Source organism: Oncorhynchus clarkii, unplaced genomic scaffold (assembly GCF_045791955.1).
Source record: "Oncorhynchus clarkii lewisi isolate Uvic-CL-2024 unplaced genomic scaffold, UVic_Ocla_1.0 unplaced_contig_2103_pilon_pilon, whole genome shotgun sequence".
Classification (NCBI taxonomy): Eukaryota; Metazoa; Chordata; class Actinopteri; order Salmoniformes; family Salmonidae; genus Oncorhynchus; species Oncorhynchus clarkii.
The window spans coordinates 182501-202669 of NW_027260993.1; the positions used below are offsets into that span (position 1 = coordinate 182501).

General features: G+C 46.1%; 11 non-coding genes across 11 annotated transcripts; all 11 read left to right on the top strand.

Moving 5' to 3' along the window:
* Positions 1-7886: 7886 nt before the first annotated feature.
* On the top strand, positions 7887-7958 carry trnae-cuc (transfer RNA glutamic acid (anticodon CUC)). Its single transcript has one exon. It is a non-coding gene; the product is annotated as a tRNA-Glu (tRNA).
* Positions 7959-10141: 2183 nt separating this feature from the next.
* On the top strand, positions 10142-10213 carry trnae-cuc (transfer RNA glutamic acid (anticodon CUC)). The gene has a single exon. It is a non-coding gene; the product is annotated as a tRNA-Glu (tRNA).
* Positions 10214-10322: 109 nt separating this feature from the next.
* Positions 10323-10394, top strand: trnae-cuc (transfer RNA glutamic acid (anticodon CUC)). The gene has a single exon. It is a non-coding gene; the product is annotated as a tRNA-Glu (tRNA).
* A 969-nt stretch (positions 10395-11363) lies between these two features.
* Positions 11364-11435, top strand: trnae-cuc (transfer RNA glutamic acid (anticodon CUC)). Its single transcript has one exon. It is a non-coding gene; the product is annotated as a tRNA-Glu (tRNA).
* Positions 11436-12179: 744 nt separating this feature from the next.
* trnae-cuc (transfer RNA glutamic acid (anticodon CUC)) lies at positions 12180-12251 on the top strand. The gene has a single exon. It is a non-coding gene; the product is annotated as a tRNA-Glu (tRNA).
* A 1289-nt stretch (positions 12252-13540) lies between these two features.
* trnae-cuc (transfer RNA glutamic acid (anticodon CUC)) lies at positions 13541-13612 on the top strand. The gene has a single exon. It is a non-coding gene; the product is annotated as a tRNA-Glu (tRNA).
* Positions 13613-13721: 109 nt separating this feature from the next.
* Positions 13722-13793, top strand: trnae-cuc (transfer RNA glutamic acid (anticodon CUC)). The gene has a single exon. It is a non-coding gene; the product is annotated as a tRNA-Glu (tRNA).
* Positions 13794-14772: 979 nt separating this feature from the next.
* trnae-cuc (transfer RNA glutamic acid (anticodon CUC)) lies at positions 14773-14844 on the top strand. The gene has a single exon. It is a non-coding gene; the product is annotated as a tRNA-Glu (tRNA).
* Positions 14845-16841: 1997 nt separating this feature from the next.
* On the top strand, positions 16842-16913 carry trnae-cuc (transfer RNA glutamic acid (anticodon CUC)). Its single transcript has one exon. It is a non-coding gene; the product is annotated as a tRNA-Glu (tRNA).
* Positions 16914-17022: 109 nt separating this feature from the next.
* trnae-cuc (transfer RNA glutamic acid (anticodon CUC)) lies at positions 17023-17094 on the top strand. The gene has a single exon. It is a non-coding gene; the product is annotated as a tRNA-Glu (tRNA).
* Positions 17095-19684: 2590 nt separating this feature from the next.
* Positions 19685-19756, top strand: trnae-cuc (transfer RNA glutamic acid (anticodon CUC)). The gene has a single exon. It is a non-coding gene; the product is annotated as a tRNA-Glu (tRNA).
* The last annotated feature ends 413 nt before the right edge of the window (positions 19757-20169 follow it).

A 20169-nucleotide genomic window follows, 5' to 3' on the forward strand; every position in this document is an offset into this window, starting at 1 on the left:
GATTCGGCGCTCTCACCGCCGCGGCCGAGTTCGATTCCCGGTCAGGGAAATAGTCTATGCTCCTTGTTTACTTGTGCAACCTGTCGCTATGAATTTAGTAGGTTGTCGCACATATGTACCACTTCAAATTGCAAACTGATTTGCCCTGCAGTGTCCTTCCCAGGTGTTCTAGTGGTGCACCAGACCCTCCTGCAGCAAAGCACCCCCACAACATGATGCTGTGCTTCACGGTTGGGATGTGTTCTTCGGCTTGCTGTGTTCGATGTAGGACTCGTTTGCCTGTGGATATAGACCATTTTGTACCTGTTTCCTCCAGCATCTTCACAAGGTCCTTTGCTGTTGTTCTGGGATGGATTTGCACTTTTCGACCCAAAGTACGTTCATCTCTAGGAGACAGAACGAGTCTCCTTCCTGAGCGGTATGACTCCTGCGTGGTCCCATGGTGTTTATACTTGCGTACTATTGTTTCTACAGATGAGCGAGGTACCTTCAGGCGTTTGGAAATTGCTCCCAAGGATGAACCAGATTTGTGGAGGTCTACATTTTTTTTCTGAGGTCTTGGCTGATTTCCTTTGGTTTTCCCATGGAGTCAAGCAAAGAGGCACTGAGTTTGAAGGTAGGCCTTGAAATACATCTACAGGTACACCTCCAATTGACTCAAAGGATGTCAATTAACCTATCAGAAGCTTCTAAGCTTCTAAGCCATGACATCATTTTCGGGAATTTTCCAAACTGTTTAAAGGCACAGCCAACTTAGTGTATGTAAACTTCTGACCCACTGGATTTGTGATACACTGAATTATAAGTGAAATAATCGGTCTGTAAACAATTGTTGGAACAATTACTTGTGTCATGCACAAAGTAGATGTCCTAACCGACTGCCAAAACTATAGTTTGTTAACAAGAAATGTGTGGAGGGGTTGACAAACAGGTTTTAATGACTCCAGCCTAAGTGGATGGAAACTTACGACTTCAACTGTATGTACCAGCTCACACTGGGAACCAATTTGCGCTGTAGGACCCTTCCCTGGTGGTCTAGTGGTTAGGATTCGGCGCTCTCACCGCCGCGGCCTAGGTTCGATTCCTGGTCAGGGAAATAGTCTATGCTCCTTGTTTACTTGTGCAACCTGTCACTATGAATTTAGTAGGTTGTCGCACATATGTACCACTTCAAATTGCAAACTGATTTGCCCTGCAGTGTCCTTCCCAGGTGTTCTAGTGGTGCACCAGACCCTCCTGCAGCAAAGCACCCCCACAACATGATGCTGTGCTTCACGGTTGGGATGTGTTCTTCGGCTTGGGAGCCTCCCCCTGTTCGATATAGGACTCGTTTGCCTGTGGATATAGACCATTTTGTACCTGTTTCCTCCAGCATCTTCACAAGGTACTTTGCTGTTGTTCTGGGATGGATTTGCACTTTTCGACCCAAAGTACGTTCATCTCTAGGAGACAGAACGAGTCTCCTTCCTGAGCGGTATGACTCCTGCGTGGTCCCATGGTGTTTATACTTGCGTACTATTGTTTCTACAGATGAGCGAGGTACCTTCAGGCGTTTGGAAATTGCTCCCAAGGATGAACCAGATTTGTGGAGATCTACATTTTTTTCTGAGGTCTTGGCTGATTTCCTTTGGTTTTCCCATGGAGTCAAGCAAAGAGGCACTGAGTTTGAAGGTAGGCCTTGAAATACATCTACAGGTACACCTCCAATTGACTCAAAGGATGTCAATTAACCTATCAGAAGCTTCTAAGCTTCTAAGCCATGACATCATTTTCGGGAATTTTCCAAACTGTTTAAAGGCACAGCCAACTTAGTGTATGTAAACTTCTGACCCACTGGATTTGTGATACACTGAATTATAAGTGAAATAATCGGTCTGTAAACAATTGTTGGAAAAATTACTTGTGTCATGCACAAAGTAGATGTCCTAACCGACTGCCAAAACTATAGTTTGTTAACAAGAAATGTGTGGAGGGGTTGACAAACAGGTTTTAATGACTCCAGCCTAAGTGGATGGAAACTTACGACTTCAACTGTATGTACCAGCTCACACTGGGAACCGATTTTCACTCTAGTACCCTTCCCTGGTGGTCTAGTGGTTAGGATTTGGCGCTCTCACCGCCGCGGCCCGGGTTCGATTCCCGGTCAGGGAACTACTCTTTTGCTACATGTTTACTTGTGCAACCTGTCACTATGAATATGGAAGGTTATCGCACATATGTACCAGCTCACACTGGGAACCAATTTGCACTGTAGGACCCTTCCCTGGTGGTCTAGTGGTTAGGATTCGGCGCTCTCACCGCTGCGGCCCGGGTTCGATTCCCGGTCAGGGAAATAGTCTATGCTCCTTGTTTACTTGTGCAACCTGTCACTATGAATTTAGTAGGTTGTCGCACATATGTACCACTTCAAATTGCAAACTGATTTGCCCTGCAGTGTCCTTCCCAGGTGTTCTAGTGGTGCACCAGACCCTCCTGCAGCAAAGCACCCCCACAACATGATGCTGTGCTTCACGGTTGGGATGTGTTCTTCGGCTTGGGAGCCTCCCCCTGTTCGATATAGGACTCGTTTGCCTGTGGATATAGACCATTTTGTACCTGTTTCCTCCAGCATCTTCACAAGGTCCTTTGCTGTTGTTCTGGGATGGATTTGCACTTTTCGACCCAAAGTACGTTCATCTCTAGGAGACAGAACGAGTCTCCTTCCTGAGCGGTATGACTCCTGCGTGGTCCCATGGTGTTTATACTTGCGTACTATTGTTTCTACAGATGAGCGAGGTACCTTCAGGCGTTTGGAAATTGCTCCCAAGGATGAACCAGATTTGTGGAGGTCTACATTTTTTTTCTGAGGTCTTGGCTGATTTCCTTTGGTTTTCCCATGGAGTCAAGCAAAGAGGCACTGAGTTTGAAGGTAGGCCTTGAAATACATCTACAGGTACACCTCCAATTGACTCAAAGGATGTCAATTAACCTATCAGAAGCTTCTAAGCTTCTAAGCCATGACATCATTTTCGGGAATTTTCCAAACTGTTTAAAGGCACAGCCAACTTAGTGTATGTAAACTTCTGACCCACTGGATTTGTGATACACTGAATTATAAGTGAAATAATCGGTCTGTAAACAATTGTTGGAAAAATTACTTGTGTCATGCACAAAGTAGATGTCCTAACCGACTGCCAAAACTATAGTTTGTTAACAAGAAATGTGTGGAGGGGTTGACAAACAGGTTTTAATGACTCCAGCCTAAGTGGATGGAAACTTACGACTTCAACTGTATGTACCAGCTCACACTGGGAACCAATTTGCACTGTAGGACCCTTCCCTGGTGGTCTAGTGGTTAGGATTCGGCGCTCTCACCGCCGCGGCCTGGGTTCGATTCCTGGTCAGGGAAATAGTCTATGCTCCTTGTTTACTTGTGCAACCTGTCACTATGAATTTAGTAGGTTGTCGCACATATGTACCACTTCAAATTGCAAACTGATTTGCCCTGCAGTGTCCTTCCCAGGTGTTCTAGTGGTGCACCAGACCCTCCTGCAGCAAAGCACCCCCACAACATGATGCTGTGCTTCACGGTTGGGATGTGTTCTTCGGCTTGCGAGCCTCCCCCTCTTCGATATAGGACTCGTTTGCCTGTGGATATAGACCATTTTGTACCTGTTTCCTCCAGCATCTTCACAAGGTCCTTTGCTGTTGTTCTGGGATGGATTTGCACTTTTCGACCCAAAGTACGTTCATCTCTAGGAGACAGAACGAGTCTCCTTCCTGAGCGGTATGACTCCTGCGTGGTCCCATGGTGTTTATACTTGCGTACTATTGTTTCTACAGATGAGCGAGGTACCTTCAGGCGTTTGGAAATTGCTCCCAAGGATGAACCAGATTTGTGGAGGTCTACATTTTTTTTCTGAGGTCTTGGCTGATTTCCTTTGGTTTTCCCATGGATTCAAGCAAAGAGGCACTGAGTTTGAAGGTAGGCCTTGAAATACATCTACAGGTACACCTCCAATTGACTCAAAGGATGTCAATTAACCTATCAGAAGCTTCTAAGCTTCTAAGCCATGACATCATTTTCGGGAATTTTCCAAACTGTTTAAAGGCACAGCCAACTTAGTGTATGTAAACTTCTGACCCACTGGATTTGTGATACACTGAATTATAAGTGAAATAATCGGTCTGTAAACAATTGTTGGAACAATTACTTGTGTCATGCACAAAGTAGATGTCCTAAACGACTGCCAAAACTATAGTTTGTTAACAAGAAATGTGTGGAGGGGTTGACAAACAGGTTTTAATGACTCCAGCCTAAGTGGATGGAAACTTACGACTTCAACTGTATGTACCAGCTCACACTGGGAACCAATTTGCGCTGTAGGACCCTTCCCTGGTGGTCTAGTGGTTAGGATTCGGCGCTCTCACCGCCGCGGCCTGGGTTCGATTCCCGGTCAGGGAAATAGTCTATGCTCCTTGTTTACTTGTGCAACCTGTCACTATGAATTTAGTAGGTTGTCGCACATATGTACCACTTCAAATTGCAAACTGATTTGCCCTGCAGTGTCCTTCCCAGGTGTTCTAGTGGTGCACCAGACCCTCCTGCAGCAAAGCACCCCCACAACATGATGCTGTGCTTCACGGTTGGGATGTGTTCTTCGGCTTGCTGTGTTCGATATAGGACTTGTTTGCCTGTGGATATAGACCATTTTGTACCTGTTTCCTCCAGCATCTTCACAAGGTCCTTTGCTGTTGTTCTGGGATGGATTTGCACTTTTCGACCCAAAGTACGTTCATCTCTAGGAGACAGAACGAGTCTCCTTCCTGAGCGGTATGACTCCTGCGTGGTCCCATGGTGTTTATACTTGCGTACTATTGTTTCTACAGATGAGCGAGGTACCTTCAGGCGTTTGGAAATTGCTCCCAAGGATGAACCAGATTTGTGGAGGTCTACATTTTTTTTCTGAGGTCTTGGCTGATTTCCTTTGGTTTTCCCATGGAGTCAAGCAAAGAGGCACTGAGTTTGAAGGTAGGCCTTGAAATACATCTACAGGTACACCTCCAATTGACTCAAAGGATGTCAATTAACCTATCAGAAGCTTCTAAGCTTCTAAGCCATGACATCATTTTCGGGAATTTTCCAAACTGTTTAAAGGCACAGCCAACTTAGTGTATGTAAACTTCTGACCCACTGGATTTGTGATACACTGAATTATAAGTGAAATAATCGGTCTGTAAACAATTGTTGGAAAAATTACTTGTGTCATGCACAAAGTAGATGTCCTAACCGACTGCCAAAACTATAGTTTGTTAACAAGAAATGTGTGGAGGGGTTGACAAACAGGTTTTAATGACTCCAGCCTAAGTGGATGGAAACTTACGACTTCAACTGTATGTACCAGCTCACACTGGGAACCGATTTTCACTCTAGTACCCTTCCCTGGTGGTCTAGTGGTTAGGATTCGGCGCTCTCACCGCCGCGGCCCGTGTTCGATTCCCGGTCAGGGAACTACTCTTTTGCTACATGTTTACTTGTGCAACCTGTCACTATGAATATGGAAGGTTATCGCACATATGTACCAGCTCACACTGGGAACCAATTTGCACTGTAGGACCCTTCCCTGGTGGTCTAGTGGTTAGGATTCGGCGCTCTCACCGCCGCGGCCCGTGTTCGATTCCCGGTCAGGGAAATAGTCTATGCTCCTTGTTTACTTGTGCAACCTGTCACTATGAATTTAGTAGGTTGTCGCACATATGTACCACTTCAAATTGCAAACTGATTTGCCCTGCAGTGTCCTTCCCAGGTGTTCTAGTGGTGCACCAGACCCTCCTGCAGCAAAGCACCCCCACAACATGATGCTGTGCTTCACGGTTGGGATGTGTTCTTCGGCTTGGGAGCCTCCCCCTGTTCGATATAGGACTCGTTTGCCTGTGGATATAGACCATTTTGTACCTGTTTCCTCCAGCATCTTCACAAGGTCCTTTGCTGTTGTTCTGGGATGGATTTGCACTTTTCGACCCAAAGTACGTTCATCTCTAGGAGACAGAACGAGTCTCCTTCCTGAGCGGTATGACTCCTGCGTGGTCCCATGGTGTTTATACTTGCGTACTATTGTTTCTACAGATGAGCGAGGTACCTTCAGGCGTTTGGAAATTGCTCCCAAGGATGAACCAGATTTGTGGAGATCTACATTTTTTTCTGAGGTCTTGGCTGATTTCCTTTGGTTTTCCCATAGAGTCAAGCAAAGAGGCACTGAGTTTGAAGGTAGGCCTTGAAATACATCTACAGGTACACCTCCAATTGACTCAAAGGATGTCAATTAACCTATCAGAAGCTTCTAAGCTTCTAAGCCATGACATCATTTTCGGGAATTTTCCAAACTGTTTAAAGGCACAGCCAACTTAGTGTATGTAAACTTCTGACCCACTGGATTTGTGATACACTGAATTATAAGTGAAATAATCGGTCTGTAAACAATTGTTGGAAAAATTACTTGTGTCATGCACAAAGTAGATGTCCTAACCGACTGCCAAAACTATAGTTTGTTAACAAGAAATGTGTGGAGGGGTTGACAAACAGGTTTTAATGACTCCAGCCTAAGTGGATGGAAACTTACGACTTCAACTGTATGTACCAGCTCACACTGGGAACCGATTTTCACTCTAGTACCCTTCCCTGGTGGTCTAGTGGTTAGGATTCGGCGCTCTCACCGCGGCGGCCCGGGTTCGATTCCCGGTCAGGGAACTACTCTTTTGCTACATGTTTACTTGTGCAACCTGTCACTATGAATATGGAAGGTTATCGCACATATGTACCAGCTCACACTGGGAACCAATTTGCACTGTAGGACCCTTCCCTGGTGGTCTAGTGGTTAGGATTCGGCGCTCTCACCGCTGCGGCCCGGGTTCGATTCCCGGTCAGGGAAATAGTCTATGCTCCTTGTTTACTTGTGCAACCTGTCACTATGAATTTAGTAGGTTGTCGCACATATGTACCACTTCAAATTGCAAACTGATTTGCCCTGCAGTGTCCTTCCCAGGTGTTCTAGTGGTGCACCAGACCCTCCTGCAGCAAAGCACCCCCACAACATGATGCTGTGCTTCACGGTTGGGATGTGTTCTTCGGCTTGGGAGCCTCCCCCTGTTCGATATAGGACTCGTTTGCATGTGGATATAGACCATTTTGTACCTGTTTCCTCCAGCATCTTCACAAGGTCCTTTGTTCTGGGATGGATTTGCACTTTTCGACCCAAAGTACGTTCATCTCTAGGAGACAGAACGAGTCTCCTTCCTGAGCGGTATGACTCCTGCGTGGTCCCATGGTGTTTATACTTGCGTACTATTGTTTCTACAGATGAGCGAGGTACCTTCAGGCGTTTGGAAATTGCTCCCAAGGATGAACCAGATTTGTGGAGGTCTACATTTTTTTTCTGAGGTCTTGGCTGATTTCCTTTGGTTTTCCCATGGAGTCAAGCAAAGAGGCACTGAGTTTGAAGGTAGGCCTTGAAATACATCTACAGGTACACCTCCAATTGACTCAAAGGATGTCAATTAACCTATCAGAAGCTTCTAAGCTTCTAAGCCATGACATCATTTTCGGGAATTTTCCAAACTGTTTAAAGGCACAGCCAACTTAGTGTATGTAAACTTCTGACCCACTGGATTTGTGATACACTGAATTATAAGTGAAATAATCGGTCTGTAAACAATTGTTGGAAAAATTACTTGTGTCATGCACAAAGTAGATGTCCTAACCGACTGCCAAAACTATAGTTTGTTAACAAGAAATGTGTGGAGGGGTTGACAAACAGGTTTTAATGACTCCAGCCTAAGTGGATGGAAACTTACGACTTCAACTGTATGTACCAGCTCACACTGGGAACCGATTTTCACTCTAGTACCCTTCCCTGGTGGTCTAGTGGTTAGGATTCGGCGCTCTCACCGCCGCGGCCCGGGTTCGATTCCCGGTCAGGGAACTACTCTTTTGCTACATGTTTACTTGTGCAACCTGTCACTATGAATATGGAAGGTTATCGCACATATGTACCAGCTCACACTGGGAACCAATTTGCACTGTAGGACCCTTCCCTGGTGGTCTAGTGGTTAGGATTCGGCGCTCTCACCGCTGCGGCCCGGGTTCGATTCCCGGTCAGGGAAATAGTCTATGCTCCTTGTTTACTTGTGCAACCTGTCACTATGAATTTAGTAGGTTGTCGCACATATGTACCACTTCAAATTGCAAACTGATTTGCCCTGCAGTGTCCTTCCCAGGTGTTCTAGTGGTGCACCAGACCCTCCTGCAGCAAAGCACCCCCACAACATGATGCTGTGCTTCACGGTTGGGATGTGTTCTTTGGCTTGGGAGCCTCCCCCTGTTCGATATAGGACTAGTTTGCCTGTGGATATAGACCATTTTGTACCTGTTTCCTCCAGCATCTTCACAAGGTCCTTTGCTGTTGTTCTGGGATGGATTTGCACTTTTCGACCCAAAGTACGTTCATCTCTAGGAGACAGAACGAGTCTCCTTCCTGAGCGGTATGACTCCTGTGTGGTCCCATGGCGTTTATACTTGCGTACTATTGTTTCTACAGATGAGCGAGGTACCTTCAGGCGTTTGGAAATTGCTCCCAAGGATGAACCAGATTTGTGGAGGTCTACATTTTTTTTCTGAGGTCTTGGCTGATTTCCTTTGGTTTTCCCATGGAGTCAAGCAAAGAGGCACTAAGTTTGAAGGTAGGCCTTGAAATACATCTACAGGTACACCTCCAATTGACTGAAAGGATGTCAATTAACCTATCAGAAGCTTCTAAGCTTCTAAGCCATGACATCATTTTCGGGAATTTTCCAAACTGTTTAAAGGCACAGCCAACTTAGTGTATGTAAACTTCTGACCCACTGGATTTGTGATACACTGAATTATAAGTGAAATAATCGGTCTGTAAACAATTGTTGGAAAAATTACTTGTGTCATGCACAAAGTAGATGTCCTAACCGACTGCCAAAACTATAGTTTGTTAACAAGAAATGTGTGGAGGGGTTGACAAACAGGTTTTAATGACTCCAGCCTAAGTGGATGGAAACTTACGACTTCAACTGTATGTACCAGCTCACACTGGGAACCGATTTTCACTCTAGTACCCTTCCCTGGTGGTCTAGTGGTTAGGATTCGGCGCTCTCACCGCCGCGGCCCGGGTTCGATTCCCGGTCAGGGACTTGTGCAACTATGAATTTAGTAGGTTGTCGCACTCTTCAAATTGCAAACTGATTTGCCCTGCAGTGTCCTTCCCAGGTGTTCTAGTGGTGCACCAGACCCTCCTGCAGCAAAGCACCCCCACAACATGATGCTGTGCTTCACGGTTGGGATGTGTTCTTCGGCTTGGGAGCCTCCCCCTGTTCGATATAGGACTCGTTTGCCTGTGGATATAGACCATTTTGTACCTGTTTCCTCCAGCATCTTCACAAGGTCCTTTGCTGTTGTTCTGGGATGGATTTGCACTTTTCGACCCAAAGTACGTTCATCTCTAGGAGACAGAACGAGTCTCCTTCCTGAGCGGTATGACTCCTGTGTGGTCCCATGGCGTTTATACTTGCGTACTATTGTTTCTACAGATGAGCGAGGTACCTTCAGGCGTTTGGAAATTGCTCCCAAGGATGAACCAGATTTGTGGAGGTCTACATTTTTTTTCTGAGGTCTTGGCTGATTTCCTTTGGTTTTCCCATGGAGTCAAGCAAAGAGGCACTAAGTTTGAAGGTAGGCCTTGAAATACATCTACAGGTACACCTCCAATTGACTGAAAGGATGTCAATTAACCTATCAGAAGCTTCTAAGCTTCTAAGCCATGACATCATTTTCGGGAATTTTCCAAACTGTTTAAAGGCACAGCCAACTAAGTGTATGTAAACTTCTGACCCACTGGATTTGTGATACACTGAATTATAAGTGAAATAATCGGTCTGTAAACAATTGTTGGAAAAATTACTTGTGTCATGCACAAATTAGATGTCCTAACCGACTGCCAAAACTATAGTTTGTTAACAAGAAATGTGTGGAGGGGTTGACAAACAGGTTTTAATGACTCCAGCCTAAGTGGATGGAAACTTACAACTTCAACTGTATGTACCAGCTCACACTGGGAACCGATTTTCACTCTAGTACCCTTCCCTGGTGGTCTAGTGGTTAGGATTCGGCGCTCTCACCGCCGCGGCCCGGGTTCGATTCCCGGTCAGGGAACTACTCTTTTGCTACATGTTTACTTGTGCAACCTGTCACTATGAATATGGAAGGTTATCGCACATATGTACCAGCTCACACTGGGAACCAATTTGCACTGTAGGACCCTTCCCTGGTGGTCTAGTGGTTAGGATTCGGCGCTCTCACCGCCGTGGCCCGGGTTCGATTCCCGGTCAGGGAAATAGTCTATGCTCCTTGTTTACTTGTGCAACCTGTCACTATGAATTTAGTAGGTTGTCGCACATATGTACCACTTCAAATTGCAAACTGATTTGCCCTGCAGTGTCCTTCCCAGGTGTTCTAGTGGTGCACCAGACCCTCCTGCAGCAAAGCACCCCCACAACATGATGCTGTGCTTCACGGTTGGGATGTGTTCTTCGGCTTGGGAGCCTCCCCCTGTTCGATATAGGACTCGTTTGCCTGTGGATATAGACCATTTTGTACCTGTTTCCTCCAGCATCTTCACAAGGTCTGGGATGGATTTGCACTTTTCGACCCAAAGTACGTTCATCTCTAGGAGACAGAACGAGTCTCCTTCCTGAGCGGTATGACTCCTGCGTGGTCCCATGGTGTTTATACTTGCGTACTATTGTTTCTACAGATGAGCGAGGTACCTTCAGGCGTTTGGAAATTGCTCCCAAGGATGAACCAGATTTGTGGAGGTCTACATTTTTTTCTGAGGTCTTGGCTGATTTCCTTTGGTTTTCCCATGGAGTCAAGCAAAGAGGCACTGAGTTTGAAGGTAGGCCTTGAAATACATCTACAGGTACACCTCCAATTGACTCAAAGGATGTCAATTAACCTATCAGAAGCTTCTAAGCTTCTAAGCCATGACATCATTTTCGGGAATTTTCCAAACTGTTTAAAGGCACAGCCAACTTAGTGTATGTAAACTTCTGACCCACTGGATTTGTGATACACTGAATTATAAGTGAAATAATCGGTCTGTAAACAATTGTTGGAAAAATTACTTGTGTCATGCACAAAGTAGATGTCCTAACCGACTGCCAAAACTATAGTTTGTTAACAAGAAATGTGTGGAGGGGTTGACAAACAGGTTTTAATGACTCCAGCCTAAGTGGATGGAAACTTACGACTTCAACTGTATGTACCAGCTCACACTGGGAACCGATTTTCACTCTAGTACCCTTCCCTGGTGGTCTAGTGGTTAGGATTCGGCGCTCTCACCGCCGCGGCCCGGGTTCGATTCCCGGTCAGGGAACTACTCTTTTGCTACATGTTTACTTGTGCAACCTGTCACTATGAATATGGAAGGTTATCGCACATATGTACCAGCTCACACTGGGAACCAATTTGCACTGTAGGACCCTTCCCTGGTGGTCTAGTGGTTAGGATTCGGCGCTCTCACCGCTGCGGCCCGGGTTCGATTCCCGGTCAGGGAAATAGTCTATGCTCCTTGTTTACTTGTGCAACCTGTCACTATGAATTTAGTAGGTTGTCGCACATATGTACCACTTCAAATTGCAAACTGATTTGCCCTGCAGTGTCCTTCCCAGGTGTTCTAGTGGTGCACCAGACCCTCCTGCAGCAAAGCACCCCCACAACATGATGCTGTGCTTCACGGTTGGGATGTGTTCTTCGGCTTGGGAGCCTCCCCCTGTTCGATATAGGACTCGTTTGCCTGTGGATATAGACCATTTTGTACTGATGTGTGGAGGGGTTGACAAACAGGTTTTAATGACTCCAGCCTAAGTGGATGGAAACTTACGACTTCAACTGTATGTACCAGCTCACACTGGGAACCGATTTTCACTCTAGTACCCTTCCCTGGTGGTCTAGTGGTTAGGATTCGGTGCTCTCACCGCCGCGGCCCGGGTTCGATTCCCGGTCAGGGAACTACTCTTTTGCTACATGTTTACTTGTGCAACCTGTCACTATGAATATGGAAGTTTATCGCACATATGTACCAGCTCACACTGGGAACCAATTTGCACTGTAGGACCCTTCCCTGGTGGTCTAGTGGTTAGGATTCGGCGCTCTCACCGCCGCGGCCCGGGTTCGATTCCCGGTCAGGGAACTACTCTTTTGCTACATGTTTACTTGTGCAACCTGTCACTATGAATATGGAAGTTTATCGCACATATGTACCAGCTCACACTGGGAACCAATTTGCACTGTAGGACCCTTCCCTGGTGGTCTAGTGGTTAGGATTCGGCGCTCTCACCGCTGCGGCCTGGGTTCGATTCCCGGTCAGGGAAATAGTATATGCTCCTTGTTTACTTGTGCAACCTGTCACTATGAATTTAGTAGATTGTCGCACATATGTACCACTTCAAAATGCAAACTGATTTGCCCTGCAGTGTCCTTCCCAGGTGTTCTAGTGGTGCACCAGACCCTCCTGCAGCAAAGCACCCCCACAACATGATGCTGTGCTTCACGGTTGGGATGTGTTCTTCGGCTTGGGAGCCTCCCCCTGTTCGATATAGGACTCGTTTGCCTGTGGATATAGACCATTTTGTACCTGTTTCCTCCAGCATCTTCACAAGGTCCTTTGCTGTTGTTCTGGGATGGATTTGCACTTTTCGACCCAAAGTACGTTCATCTCTAGGAGACAGAACGAGTCTCCTTCCTGAGCGGTATGACTCCTGCGTGGTCCCATGGTGTTTATACTTGCGTACTATTGTTTCTACAGATGAGCGAGGTACCTTCAGGCATTTGGAAATTGCTCCCAAGGATGAACCAGATTTGTGGAGGTCTACATTTTTTTTCTGAGGTCTTGGCTGATTTCCTTTGGTTTTCCCATGGAGTCAAGCAAAGAGGCACTGAGTTTGAAGGTAGGCCTTGAAATACATCTACAGGTACACCTCCAATTGACTCAAAGGATGTCAATTCACCTATCAGAAGCTTCTAAGCTTCTAAGCCATGACATCATTTTCGGGAATTTTCCAAACTGTTTAAAGGCACAGCCAACTTAGTGTATGTAAACTTCTGACCCACTGGATTTGTGATACACTGAATTATAAGTGAAATAATCGGTCTGTAAACAATTGTTGGAAAAATTACTTGTGTCATGCACAAAGTAGATGTCCTAACCGACTGCCAAAACTATAGTTTGTTAACAAGAAATGTGTGGAGGGGTTGAAAACAGGTTTTAATGACTCCAGCCTAAGTGGATGGAAACTTACGACTTCAACTGTATGTACCAGCTCACACTGGGAACCGATTTTCACTCTAGTTTGTTAACAAGAAATGTGTGGAGGGGTTGACAAACAGGTTTTAATGACTCCAGCCTAAGTGGATGGAAACTTACGACTTCAACTGTATGTACCAGCTCACACTGGGAACCGATTTTCACTCTAGTACCCTTCCCTGGTGGTCTAGTGGTTAGGATTCGGCGCTCTCACCGCCGCGGCCCGGGTTCGATTCCCGGTCAGGGAACTACTCTTTTGCTACATGTTTACTTGTGCAACCTGTCACTATGAATATGGAAGGTTATCGCACATATGTACCAGCTCACACTGGGAACCAATTTGCACTGTAGGACCCTTCCCTGGTGGTCTAGTGGTTAGGATTCGGCGCTCTCACCGCCGCGGCCCGGGTTCGATTCCCGGTCAGGGAAATAGTCTATGCTCCTTGTTTACTTGTGCAACCTGTCACTATGAATTTAGTAGGTTGTCGCACATATGTACCACTTCAAATTGCAAACTGATTTGCCCTGCAGTGTCCTTCCCAGGTGTTCTAGTGGTGCACCAGACCCTCCTGCAGCAAAGCACCCCCACAACATGATGCTGTGCTTCACGGTTGGGATGTGTTCTTCGGCTTGCTGTGTTCGATATAGGACTCGTTTGCCTGTGGATATAGACCATTTTGTACCTGTTTCCTCCAGCATCTTCACAAGGTCCTTTGCTGTTGTTCTGGGATGGATTTGCACTTTTCGACCCAAAGTACGTTCATCTCTAGGAGACAGAACGAGTCTCCTTCCTGAGCTGAGCGGTATGACTCCTGCGTGGTCCCATGATGTTTATACTTGCGTACTATTGTTTCTACAGATGAGCGAGGTACCTTCAGGCGTTTGGAAATTGCTCCCAAGGATGAACCAGATTTGTGGAGGTCTACATTTTTTTCTGAGGTCTTGGCTGATTTCCTTTGGTTTTCCCATGGAGTCAAGCAAAGAGGCACTGAGTTTGAAGGTAGGCCTTGAAATACATCTACAGGTACACCTCCAATTGACTCAAAGGATGTCAATTAACCTATCAGAAGCTTCTAAGCTTCTAAGCCATGACATCATTTTCGGGAATTTTCCAAACTGTTTAAAGGCACAGCCAACTTAGTGTATGTAAACTTCTGACCCACTGGATTTGTGATACACTGAATTATAAGTGAAATAATCGGTCTGTAAACAATTGTTGGAAAAATTACTTGTGTCATGCACAAAGTAGATGTCCTAACCGACTGCCAAAACTATAGTTTGTTAACAAGAAATGTGTGGAGGGGTTGACAAACAGGTTTTAATGACTCCAGCCTAAGTGGATGGAAACTTACGACTTCAACTGTATGTACCAGCTCACACTGGGAACCGATTTTCACTCTAGTACCCTTCCCTGGTGGTCTAGTGGTTAGGATTCGGCGCTCTCACCGCCGCGGCCCGGGTTCGATTCCCGGTCAGGGAACTACTCTTTTGCTACATGTTTACTTGTGCAACCTGTCACTATGAATATGGAAGGTTATCGCACATATGTACCAGCTCACACTGGGAACCAATTTGCACTGTAGGACCCTTCCCTGGTGGTCTAGTGGTTAGGATTCGGCGCTCTCACCCATGGTGTTTATACTTGCGTACTATTGTTTCTACAGATGAGCGAGGTACCTTCAGGCGTTTGGAAATTGCTCCCAAGGATGAACCAGATTTGTGGAGGTCTACATTTTTTTTCTGAGGTCTTGGCTGATTTCCTTTGGTTTTCCCATGGAGTCAAGCAAAGAGGCACTAAGTTTGAAGGTAGGCCTTGAAATACATCTACAGGTACACCTCCAATTGACTCAAAGGATGTCAATTAACCTATCAGAAGCTTCTAAGCTTCTAAGCCATGACATCATTTTCGGGAATTTTCCAAACTGTTTAAAGGCACAGCCAACTTAGTGTATGTAAACTTCTGACCCACTGGATTTGTGATACACTGAATTATAAGTGAAATAATCGGTCTGTAAACAATTGTTGGAAAAATTACTTGTGTCATGCACAAAGTAGATGTCCTAACCGACTGCCAAAACTATAGTTTGTTAACAAGAAATGTGTGGAGGGGTTGACAAACAGGTTTTAATGACTCCAGCCTAAGTGGATGGAAACTTACGACTTCAACTGTATGTACCAGCTCACACTGGGAACCGATTTTCACTCTAGTACCCTTCCCTGGTGGTCTAGTGGTTAGGATTCGGCGCTCTCACTGCCGCGGCCCGGGTTCGATTCCCGGTCAGGGAACTACTCTTTTGCTACATGTTTACTTGTGCAACCTGTCACTATGAATATGGAAGGTTATCGCACATATGTACCAGCTCACACTGGGAACCAATTTGCACTGTAGGACCCTTCCCTGGTGGTCTAGTGGTTAGGATTTGGTGCTCTCACCGCCGCGGCCCGGGTTCGATTCCCGGTCAGGGAAATAGTCTATGCTCCTTGTTTACTTGTGCAACCTGTCACTATGAATTTAGTAGGTTGTCGCACATATGTACCACTTCAAATTGCAAACTGATTTGCCCTGCAGTGTCCTTCCCAGGTGTTCTAGTGGTGCACCAGACCCTCCTGCAGCAAAGCACCCCCACAACATGATGCTGTGCTTCACGGTTGGGATGTGTTCTTCGGCTTGGGAGCCTCCCCCTGATCGATATAGGACTAGTTTGCCTGTGGATATAGACCATTTTGTACCTGTTTCCTCCAGCATCTTCACAAGGTCCTTTGCTGTTGTTCTGGGATGGATTTGCACTTTTCGACCCAAAGTACGTTCATCTCTAGGAGACAGAACGAGTCTCCATCTCTAGGAGACAGAACGAGTCTCCTTCCTGAGCGGTATGACTCCTGCGTGGTCCCATGGCGTTTATACTTGCGTACTATTGTTTCTACAGATGAGCGAGGTACCTTCAGGCGTTTGGAAATTGCTCCCAAGGATGAACCAGATTTGTGGAGGTCTACATTTTTTTTCTGAGGTCTTGGCTGATTTCCTTTGGTTTTCCCATGGAGTCAAGCAAAGAGGCACTAAGTTTGAAGGTAGGCCTTGAAATACATCTACAGGTACACCTCCAATTGACTCAAAGGATGTCAATTAACCTATCAGAAGCTTCTAAGCTTCTAAGCCATGACATCATTTTCGGGAATTTTCCAAACTGTTTAAAGGCACAGCCAACTTAGTGTATGTAAACTTCTGACCCACTGGATTTGTGATACACTGAATTATAAGTGAAATAATCGGTCTGTAAACAATTGTTGGAAAAATTACTTGTGTCATGCACAAAGTAGATGTCCTAACCGACTGCCAAAACTATAGTTTGTTAACAAGAAATGTGTGGAGGGGTTGACAAACAGGTTTTAATGACTCCAGCCTAAGTGGATGGAAACTTACAACTTCAACTGTATGTACCAGCTCAAACTGGGAACCGATTTTCACTCTAGTACCCTTCCCTGGTGGTCTAGTGGTTAGGATTCGGCGCTCTCACCGCCGCGGCCCGGGTTCGATTCCCGGTCAGGGAACTACTCTTTTGCTACATGTTTACTTGTGCAACCTGTCACTATGAATATGGAAGGTTATCGCACATATGTACCAGCTCACACTGGGAACCAATTTGCACTGTAGGACCCTTCCCTGGTGGTCTAGTGGTTAGGATTCGGCGCTCTCACCGCCGCGGCCCGGGTTCGATTCCCGGTCAGGGAAATAGTCTATGCTCCTTGTTTACTTGTGCAACCTGTCACTATGAATTTAGTAGGTTGTCGCACATATGTACCACTTCAAATTGCAAACTGATTTGCCCTGCAGTGTCCTTCCCAGGTGTTCTAGTGGTGCACCAGACCCTCCTGCAGCAAAGCACCCCCACAACATGATGCTGTGCTTCACGGTTGGGATGTGTTCTTCGGCTTGGGAGCCTCCCCCTGTTCGATATAGGACTCGTTTGCCTGTGGATATAGACCATTTTGTACCTGTTTCCTCCAGCATCTTCACAAGGTCCTTTGCTGTTGTTCTGGGATGGATTTGCACTTTTCGACCCAAAGTACGTTCATCTCTAGGAGACAGAACGAGTCTCCTTCCTGAGCGGTATGACTCCTGCGTGGTCCCATGGTGTTTATACTTGCGTACTATTGTTTCTACAGATGAGCGAGGTACCTTCAGGCGTTTGGAAATTGCTCCCAAGGATGAACCAGATTTGTGGAGGTCTACATTTTTTTTCTGAGGTCTTGGCTGATTTCCTTTGGTTTTCCCATGGAGTCAAGCAAAGAGGCACTGAGTTTGAAGGTAGGCCTTGAAATACATCTACAGGTACACCTCCAATTGACTCAAAGGATGTCAATTCACCTATCAGAAGCTTCTAAGCTTCTAAGCCATGACATCATTTTCGGGAATTTTCCAAACTGTTTAAAGGCACAGCCAACTTAGTGTATGTAAACTTCTGACCCACTGGATTTGTGATACACTGAATTATAAGTGAAATAATCGGTCTGTAAACAATTGTTGGAAAAATTACTTGTGTCATGCACAAAGTAGATGTCCTAACCGACTGCCAAAACTATAGTTTGTTAACAAGAAATGTGTGGAGGGGTTGACAAACAGGTTTTAATGACTCCAGCCTAAGTGGATGGAAACTTACGACTTCAACTGTATGTACCAGCTCACACTGGGAACCGATTTTCACTCTAGTACCCTTCCCTGGTGGTCTAGTGGTTAGGATCCGGCGCTCTCACCGCCGCGGCCCGGGTTCGATTCCCGGTCAGGGAACTACTCTTTGCTACATGTTTACTTGTGCAACCTGTCACTATGAATATGGAAGGTTATCGCACATATGTACCAGCTCACACTGGGAACCAATTTGCACTGTAGGACCCTTCCCTGGTGGTCTAGTGGTTAGGATTCGGCGCTCTCACCGCTGCGGCCCGGGTTCGATTCCCGGTCAGGGAAATAGTCTATGCTCCTTGTTTACTTGTGCAACCTGTCACTATGAATTTAGTAGGTTGTCGCACATATGTACCACTTCAAATTGCAAACTGATTTGCCCTGCAGTGTCCTTCCCAGGTGTTCTAGTGGTGCACCAGACCCTCCTGCAGCAAAGCACCCCCACAACATGTGCTTCACGGTTGGGATGTGTTCTTCGGCTTGGGAGCCTCCCCCTGTTCGATATAGGACTCGTTTGCCTGTGGATATAGACCATTTTGTACCTGTTTCCTCCAGCATCTTCACAAGGTCCTTTGCTGTTGTTCTGGGATGGATTTGCACTTTTCGACCCAAAGTACGTTCATCTCTAGGAGACAGAACGGATGAGCGAGGTACCTTCAGGCGTTTGGAAATTGAAGGGTAGGGTACTGTCACTATGAATTTAGTAGGTTGTCGCACATATGTATCACTTCAAATTGCAAACTGATTTGCCCTGCAGTGTCCTTCCCAGGTGTTCTAGTGGTGCACCAGACCCTCCTGCAGCAAAGCACCCCCACAACATGATGCTGTGCTTCACGGTTGGGATGTGTTCTTCGGCTTGGGAGCCTCCCCCTGATCGATATAGGACTAGTTTGCCTGTGGATATAGACCATTTTGTACCTGTTTCCTCCAGCATCTTCACAAGGTCCTTTGCTGTTGTTCTGGGATGGATTTGCACTTTTCGACCCAAAGTACGTTCATCTCTAGGAGACAGAACGAGTCTCCTTCCTGAGCGGTATGACTCCTGCGTGGTCCCATGGCGTTTATACTTGCGTACTATTGTTTCTACAGATGAGCGAGGTACCTTCAGGCGTTTGGAAATTGCTCCCAAGGATGAACCAGATTTGTGGAGGTCTACATTTTTTTTCTGAGGTCTTGGCTGATTTCCTTTGGTTTTCCCATGGAGTCAAGCAAAGAGGCACTGAGTTTGAAGGTAGGCCTTGAAATACATCTACAGGTACACCTCCAATTGACTCAAAGGATGTCAATTAACCTATCAGAAGCTTCTAAGCTTCTAAGCCATGACATCATTTTCGGGAATTTTCCAAACTGTTTAAAGGCACAGCCAACTTAGTGTATGTAAACTTCTGACCCACTGGATTTGTGATACACTGAATTATAAGTGAAATAATCGGTCTGTAAACAATTGTTGGAAAAATTACTTGTGTCATGCACAAAGTAGATGTCCTAACCGACTGCCAAAACTATAGTTTGTTAACAAGAAATGTGTGGAGGGGTTGACAAACAGGTTTTAATGACTCCAGCCTAAGTGGATGGAAACTTACAACTTCAACTGTATGTACCAGCTCACACTGGGAACCGATTTTCACTCTAGTACCCTTCCCTGGTGGTCTAGTGGTTAGGATTCGGCGCTCTCACCGCCGCGGCCCGGGTTCGATTCCCGGTCAGGGAAATAGTCTATGCTCCTTGTTTACTTGTGCAACCTGTCACTATGAATTTAGTAGGTTGTCGCACATATGTACCACTTCAAATTGCAAACTGATTTGCCCTGCAGTGTCCTTCCCAGGTGTTCTAGTGGTGCACCAGACCCTCCTGCAGCAAAGCACCCCCACAACATGATGCTGTGCTTCACGGTTGGGATGTGTTCTTCGGCTTGCTGTGTTCGATATAGGACTCGTTTGCCTGTGGATATAGACCATTTTGTACCTGTTTCCTCCAGCATCTTCACAAGGTCCTTTGCTGTTGTTCTGGGATGGATTTGCACTTTTCGACCCAAAGTACTTTCATCTCTAGGAGACAGAACGAGTCTCCTTCCTGAGCGGTATGACTCCTGCGTGGTCCCATGGTGTTTATACTTGCGTACTA